We start from the raw sequence: 8988 nt of genomic DNA, 5'->3' as shown, positions 1-8988 counted from the left end.
GGAGCACTTGAAAGGGTTGGGGACTTGCTGTGGGATCCCTAGCTCTTCTGTTCCCTACACCAAAGTCCAAAGACATTATTCATGGACACTTAAGATACTTAATTTGTTCATCAGACTCTTGAGTATCTAATGTGGAACTATTTTAAGAGCTTTTAATATAGTGAAAAAATAAAATAAAATTATTGAATTTACATTCATTCCAGTTGGAGGAGAAAGGTCTAAAAACTAAAACAAATAATAGAAAACTGGTAGCACTCTATGGAATGAGAATAGAGAAGAGGGGTAATGTGCCAGAAGGAAGAGAAATCACAACCTTGTATGTTGCCTTGTCCCTTGTGGCTCAGGGTGGCAAGGGACTGGAGAGAGGACAGACACACAAACACACACAGTGAACCTGGTTGGTGGTGGGGTTTTTAACACTACTGTTATCACTGTAACCTGAAACCACACTGTGTCTGTTAGGTACAGTGTGTGTGTGTGTGTGTGTGTGTGTGTGTGTGTGTGTGTGTGTGTAGGGAAAGGTTAATCAGTCTCCTTGGCATTGTAACTGTTTTCAAAGGGCTTCCAAGTTTCTAACAGGCCAGCTACTTCAGAATGATGAAGAACATGGTAAGATCAGTAGATTTCATTATCGTGGGTCCACTGTCATATTTCTCTGGCTCTGAAGTGAGTTACTTGGTCAGAAGCAATACTGTATGGAAAACCATGATGATGGATAAGGCATTCTGTAAGTCCATGGTGGAAACATTATGTGCAGGAAAGGCAAATTCATAACCAGAATAAGTATCTACTCCCATAAGGAAAAAGCATTGTCTTTTCAATGAAATCAGTCTACTACCAAGTGCCATATCTGGGGCTCAGTGCTGGTCTATTTTGTTTGCAGATCTGGCAATCAGCAGCGGCTGTACCAGGTCAGCCTTGGTGAGTGGAAGTCCATGATGACTCCACGCATAACCCCCATCTCTGCCACCATGGCTACTTTATATATGGGCCCATTGGACAATGACAGGGATGGTTGAAGAGAGACTGTCCCCAGGGTGGGCCAGCCTATCTACTTGATTATTGAACCCCTCTTCAGCTAAAGTTACCTTTTGATGAGCATTTACACGGGACACAAGCACCTTCACATCCTTTGCCTGTTTGGAGAGATCTGTTCTCATATTTCTTCCCCAGATGTCTTTCTCACCAATTTTTCAATCATGTTCTTTCCAAGTCCCTGACCATCCAGCTGATCCATTGGCTACAGCCCATGAATCAGTGAACAATCACACATCTGTCCATTTTTCCTTCCAAACAAAATGTATGACCATGTGTACTGTCTTAAGTTTACTGTGAAGATTTCCCTTCTCTAATGTCTTGCAGGGTTCTCCCCAAAAAGCTGTGCTGCAGCCGCTGTCCACTTCTGGGTGGTGCCTGTATAATGTGCAGAACCATCAGTAAACCAGGCTCTGGCCTTCTCTTCCTTAGTCAACCAATCATAGGCAACACTCCATGAGGCTATAAGTGTGCACTTGCTAACAGATGGCATTGTAATGGGAGTAGAAACCATAGGCACTTAGGTTTCTGTTACTTCTTCATGTAATCCAGGTACCTTCAGCACCTGCTCTGACCTGATCACATAAATGATATACCATTTATATTTACTAATAGATTGCTGCTGCGCACATCCTACTTTATAGCTTGGTGGGTCAGGTAACATCCAGATCATGACCAGTCCAGGTGGCATGGTAACTTGTTGGCCTATTGGCAAATGTTCAGTTTGTTCCCACTAAGGCCCAATAGCAGCCCAAAAGCTGTCTCTCAAAGGGAAAATCGTTTTCTGTAAATGATGGTAGAACCTGGCTCCAAATACCCAAAGATCTCTTCTGTGATTCACTTATATGGGCCTGATGAAGATTTCAAGGAGCATCCCTATCTGCCATTGACATTTCAAATACTATCAAGTCTGCTGGATCATATGGTCCAAGTGGTAGAGAAGCCTACACAACAGCCTAGGCCCATTGAAGAGCCTTCCCTTGCTCAGGCCCCACTAAAAGCTAGCAGCTTTCCAAGTTATTTGGAATATAGGCTGAAGTAACACACCCAAGTGACGAATGTGCTGTCTCTAGAATTCAAATAGGCCCACTACTTCTGCTTTTTTCTTGGTGGTGGGAAGGGCCAGTCACAATAACTTACCTTTCACCTTAGAATGAGTATTTCTGCATGCCCCACAACACTGGACTCCTAAGAATATTATGGATTTAGAAGGCCTTAGAAAGCTCTAGAAACTTCCCATCCTCTGATGTGCAGATGCATTACCAGTAAGTCCAAAGTGGTTGCTACCTCCTGCTCACTTGATCTAGTAAGCATAATGTTATCGCTATAGGAACCAACATGATATTTTGTAAAAGAGACAATTAAGATCTCTTTGAGTTAAGTTATAACAGCAGGGAAGTTAATATATCCTTAAGGTAAAACTGTAAAGCTATACTTCTGGCCTTCCCAAATGAAAGCATGTTGCTCCTGGTGGTGTTTATAGACAGGTTCCGAGAAAAAGACATTAGATAGATAGATAGCTGTATGCTATCTACCAGGAGATGTTAGTCTGCTCAAGTAAGGACACCACATCTGGTACAGCAGCTGCACAGAGTCACTACTTAATTGAGTTCCCAATACTCAACTGTCATTCTCCACAATCTCTCTGTCTTCTGCACTGGTCAGACAGAAGAGTTAAAGGGAGATGTGATGGGAACCACCACCTCTGCATCTTTCAAGTTCTTGATGTTGGCACTAGTTCCTGCAGTTCCTGCAGAGATACGATACTGTTTTTGATTAATTATTTTCTTTGGCAGAGGCAACTCTAAAGGCTTCCATTTAGCCTTTTCAACAATAGTAGCCCTCACTCCACAGGTCAGGGAACCAGTGTGAGAATTCTGCCAACTTTTAAGTATATCTATTTCAATTATACATTCTAGAACTGGTGAAATAACCACAAGATGAATTAGGGGACCTAAGAATTCCATTAATCACCTGATCTCCATAAGCCACTACTTTAACTGGAGGACCACAATGTTTCTTCCAGACTCCTGGAGTGCGTATCAATTCAGAACCAGCATTCAATAGACCCCAGAACATTTGATTTTTTTTTCCCTCTTTCCCCAAGTGTACATTTACCCTTGTAGATGGTCATAGGTCCCTCTGGGAAGGACCGGAGAAAGGCTAACAGTAAAACTCTTAGGTATTTTATCAAGGTCCTTCCTCAGGGGAACCTGGCCTCCCCTTTGTTCAAGGGGTTCTGGGTCTGCAAACTGGCTTAAGTCTGGAAATTGGTTCATGTGTGGAGATTCCCTTTACAACAATCCAATGGAGTCTTTCTTTCATTTGTTTGAGAATTTTCTGCTTATACAAATCAAACAGTAGGCTGCTTATCTATTTCATACCTGGAAACACCATAATTGATTAGCCAGTACCAAAGAGTCAAACAAGTCATATTACCATAAAATTCACTTTGCTTGTGCTGTCCATCATGGGTCCCACTGTTTTGAACATTGCTTTGTCTTTGCTGCCCATTACAGTAACTATGATCACCTTGTCTTTGGTGAGTCAGTGCTGCTACTTGGACTCTGCTACCTTGGGCTCAATTAAACCCATTGCATTTAATTCATCCACCAAGCAGCAGCATCTCCAACCCTAAGGTCTGGTACAAGGAAAAGGGCGACAACAAAGTTCTTCAAATGTGCTGGTGCCCCTCTTGCCATTTTGTCTTATGGGATTAGTAAAGGGTGTTTCTTCTGGGCCTTCCCATAGCACAGGCTTATGTTTCATACAGACTATCCATTCTGGCACTGCAATTTCCCTGAGCTTCCAAACATTAAGGTAAGGGATATCAGATGAATGCTTCAGTGAACCATTCAAACAACTTTTTGAAACCTTTATTAAATGTGCGAGCTTCTATATTAAACCCAGAGTCTCCACACAGTGGGCCCATATTCATGAACTCAGCCTGATAAAGTTTTAAGTACCTTCCACCATTACGCCCTTAAAATCCATTCCGACACATATTCCCCCAGACTTCTGCTCGAATGAATTAGCAAACTTACTAAACTATATATATTATATATATATATATATATGTATATATAATGTATATCATGCATATCATGCATATCATGCATATCATGTATATCATATATCATATCATATATCTCCCTGAGAGATATCAGTGTTGTCTTGACTGGCATCTCCTTGAGGGAGAGTCCACTTATGGGTTAGCAGCCAATGAAGGATTAATTTCCTCATCCAAAGGTAGAAAAGACAATGTTTCAAGGGAGTGGGAGTACATCATCTGCTGAGGGTGGAAAGACTACTTCTTCAGGTAAGATAAACCCTTAAGAATCTGTGGGCTCCAAGTTCTCAGCCTCATTAGGGTCCTTTCACACATCTCCATTCCAAATTACAGCATCCTGCTCTTCACCAATAAATGCCCTTACTTTGCTGTCTAGTTGATAACCAAGACTATCCATCACAATATGTTTGAACAAAAGAATGGGTTTTATTGTGATATTTGCATACTATGTACAGTGTACTTTGATCTTCAGTCCCCTTCATCCTGTTTTGTTCTCCTCTCTCCTCACACTGGTCATTTCATCTGAAAAGTAGTCTAAAGTAGTCACAGGCTAAAAAGATGGCTAATTCAGTAAAAGGCTTGGCATGTAATCAGGAGGACCCGAGCTCTGTTTCCAAAGGCAGGGAACATACACTGGGAATAGCAATACACGCTTGTAATTCCACCACCGGGAGTCAGGAGGTGGGTCTCTAGAACTTGCTGGCCAGCTAGCCTAGGTTCATCAGCGAGCTCCAGGTTCAGTGAGGGGTAGCAGAAGCAAATGAACCTCTGAGTTAGAGGCTAGTCCTGGTCTACACAGTGAGTCCCAGGCCAGTCAAGGCTGTATAAGTGTGACCTCTTTTTTTTTTTTTTTTTTTTTTTTTAAAGTGAAGAACAATTGAGGAATATGCATGTGCCCACACACTAATTAATTAATTATAAAATTAAGGAGTCTCCCTTCTAATTTCATATCTTTTGGGGATTGCAGTTTTATGTTAGTTCATTAGAAAGCCTCTTGAGTACTTGAGTACAGACCTGAAGAATGTATGAGAGCAGGTAGAAAATGGAGAAGAATGTTCTAGATAGTAGAAACAGCAAGTACAAAGACCCTGAGGTGAGACATGTTTGAGGTGTTTGGAAACCAGCTAAGAGGCCAGTCAGCAAGAGTGAAGTGAGAGACAACGGAGAAGTAATGTAATGGACAGACAGGTACTGAAGCCACATATCAGCCACTGTAGAGACTTTGCCTTTGCCTCTATGTGAGATGGGGGTTCATTAAAGGGTTTGTAAACAGGGAATTGACATTTTTTCTTCTGTGTATGCTAATCACCACCCAGCTTGGGAAAGCTTTTTTTTTTTTTTTTTTTTTTTTTTTTTTTTTTTTTGAGACAGGGTTTCTCTGTGTAGTCCTGGCTGTCCTGGACTCACTCTGTAGACCAGGCTGGCCTCGAACTCAGAGATCCACCTGCCTCTGCCTCCCAAGTGCTGGGATTAAAGGCATGTGCCACCACTGCCCGGCTTGGGAAAGCATTTTTATAGGTTGGATATGAAGGCTGAAAGAAAAGAATCAGAAACGACGCTAAAGTTTTTGCATGAAGCAACAGAAGTATAAAGTCCCTTTAATTGAGATGAAGAACGGTTACAGAGGCAACTCATTAGGAGTAGACAGTCAAGAGGTTGGTTTTGGGCAAACTAAGTTCAGCTTACGTATTAGCAGTGGCATGCTAGTAAATGTTTAACAATTAGCTGCTGAGGAAAAGGAGTGGAGTGTGTGGGTGTGGGTGTCATATGTAAGTTTACTGATAATGAGATATGTCACACAAATAATAAAACGTACAGTATTTATATATGTGTGTCTATTACTGAGGCAACACAGGATTTGCATATTTTCTTTGTTCCATTTATATAATTTGATTTTTAGTAATGGCTATGTTTAATAAAAGGCTTTCAAAAGTCCTTAAAAAAGATAATATTTGATGTTTGAAGCTGGCTCAAGAAACCATTGTTATGTGTCATGAGGCTGGATACAGGAGTGAGGAGTTGGAAGAGACCTGAGTCAGAGCTATAAATTTGGGTGTGGACAGAATGCAGAACATTTAAAGCCAGGAGACTGGAAGAAGATCAAGAGTTGTATAGACAGACAAAAGAGACAAGGGACAGACAGCCTTTGGGATTTCAACACTGAGCATCAGGAAGATGAAGACATCAGAGAAATGAGGAAGGACCAGAAGAGGTTGAGATTAGCCAGAGGGAGAGCAGAGCAACTCAGTAGTTATCTCAGAGGCCAAGGAACTGACTAATCTGCTCCAGGGTGGAGAGCAATGAACTAGTCAAGTACTGCTGATAAATCTAGGAAGATTAAGGCTGAAATCTGAACATTGGGTTTGGTAACTGGTCCTCAGTGAAGGGAATCAAGCAAAACAAACAAACAAGCAAAACAAATGAAAAATACTTGTCTTCCCCCAATTCTCTTGCTGAGATTTCTGTCCTTCCCTTATTTTTTCTTTTCTTTTTTTTGTTTGCTTGTTTCATTTTGTTTTTTGATTTGTGACAGAGTCTCACTGTGTAGCCCTGGCTGTCCTAGAACTCACTCTGTAGACCAGGTTGGTTCTGAACTCACAGAGATCAATTGTCTCTGCTCCCAAATGCTGGGATCAAAGGTGTGTGCCACCACTCCTGGCTTCCACCCCTCATCCACATGTCACGATCCTCCTTTTTTTTTTTTTTTTTTAAGTCAGAGCCTAGATAGGAAGCTCATGTGATAGAGGTTTATTTACAAAGGAACTGATTTCAAAACATGTAGGTAGACAGCCTGGATAATTCAGGAACCTTTCTGAGCTATTAACACCCCTTGACCTAAAACTGGTGCAGCTAGTCACCATAAAGGAGGTTCACAGCCAGCCATGGGCCTCTTTGCATTTGAATTCATTTCTGAGCTCACCTTCTCCCCTCTCTAATCACCTTCAAGGCTGCTCTGGCTTGAATCTAAGTGAAAGGCAGGAAGAAGAGAAATCAATTATGTTATCAATCAGTACTAGATAGTGTCAGGTCCCAAAGAAACCCAGGACAAACAGCTAACTGTGTTACTGGAACACCAAAGTGTCTGCTTGGCCTCACTTAGTACCTGTGGCTCCCCTGGGCACTTCTCACCCTGCCCCTACCTTAAACCTCTCTGTCCAGGGAGATCTTCCCTTCTTTCTCTTCCCCCAGCTTCTGACTCCTATAAAATTGCCATTCAACCACCCATTCTCCTTGTCCCCTTGGTTACCTTGGCTCTCTATTGGTCCTCTTGGCCCTCTCTTCTCTTCCTCTCACACTTTCTCCATCTCTCTCCCCTCTCATGGCTCTTATGCTTTGGAGCGGCCATGTCCACATTTTCATTCAGATAGGTATTGAGGTAGACAAATAGAAGGTACCCAGCACAAGAACCCACTCAGGAAAACAACCTTCAGCCTTAGAGAGGTCAGTAGACCAAAATAGACCAGCGCTGAAACCCTTTCCCAGGGCACATGAAATTTTGGATTCATCCCAGCACTACAAGTAAATGCAAGGCCTGGTGTGGCATCATACAGCTGTAATCCCAGCACTGGGAGGTAGATGTGTGAGGATCAGGAGTCTTAGCTAAATATTGAGTTCAAGGACAGGCTAAGTTACAGGAGACCCTGTCCTCACACCACTGCTCCCAAAAGAACCCACATAATGAAACTAAGTCATTTTGTGCTATATATTTAGTTTGAAGCCAACTTGGGGGGGGCAATGATACCCTGAAATTAAAAACCAAAATATGTACATACATACATAAATAACAATAACAACCAACCAAACGTAAAACAGTAAAACACCAGCTTCCCTCCAAGCTTCTTTAAGTAAAGCCCTCTGTCCCATGCTTCCCTAGAATGAAGCACTTAGCATGTGCTAAGTGCTTAGCACCCTCAGTCCTGTCTGCATCACAGACTCACTTAAGAGTTTTTAAAAAATGCTCACATCTGGGCTTTACCCTAGACTAATTGAATCAGGAAGTCTGATATGGTCTCAGTGTCATGCTTTTAAAATCTTCTGGGGGTGATTCTAAGATGCATCCATGAGTGAGACTGCCTATGTACCTGAGAGTGAGACTCCATCACTGCCTATGTGCCTGTGAGTGGGACTGCATCACTGCCTATGTGCCTTTGGACTCAATACAGAGGATCTCAGGATGTGAAAGTTCACATTAAAGAATGTTATTATTTAGGAGTTAGGGATGTAGTTAGTGGTGGAGCGCTTGTGGAACATGCACAGCTCTATATAAACAACAAAGAATTAAAGTTTAGAATTTCATTATACCTGGTATATTGGTGTATATAGCATCTAGGGCATTCTTCCATTTATTTATTTTTTTTAATTTTTAAAAATTAAAAAATTTCTTTTGGTTTTTGAGACAGGGTTTCTGTATGTAACCTTTGATGTCCTGCATCAAAACTCACTCTGCAGATCAGGCTGGCCTGGAACTCTAAGAGCTCCTCCTGCCTCTGCCTTCCATGTGCTGGGATCAAAGGCGTGTGCCACCACCACCCAGCTAGGGTGTTATTTTTCAAATAGCAAATAGCAACCCTATTAGTAGGTCATGGAATTAATTTAGTGGTTCACACTGTCCTAGGGAAAAATAATTAAGTAGAAAATCTGGGGCTGGCAAAATGGTGCAGTGAATAAAAGGGGCTTGTTGCCAAGCTTGGCCACCGGAGTGTGAGTCCAGGTATCTACAAGATAGGAAGGAAGGAAGGAAGGAAGGAAGGAAGGAAGGAAGGAAGGAAGAAAGAAAGAAAGAACTGACTACCATACATTGTCCTCTTACCTCCATATATGCCTGCATATTTACAGACAACACCCGCGCACACACACATACATATACACACACATGAAAGAAA

This window comes from Arvicanthis niloticus, chromosome 5 (assembly GCF_011762505.2).
Source record: "Arvicanthis niloticus isolate mArvNil1 chromosome 5, mArvNil1.pat.X, whole genome shotgun sequence".
Taxonomy (NCBI): Eukaryota; Metazoa; Chordata; class Mammalia; order Rodentia; family Muridae; genus Arvicanthis; species Arvicanthis niloticus.
The sequence above is the reverse complement of the archived record's forward strand: the minus strand, read 5'-3'. Positions refer to the sequence as shown.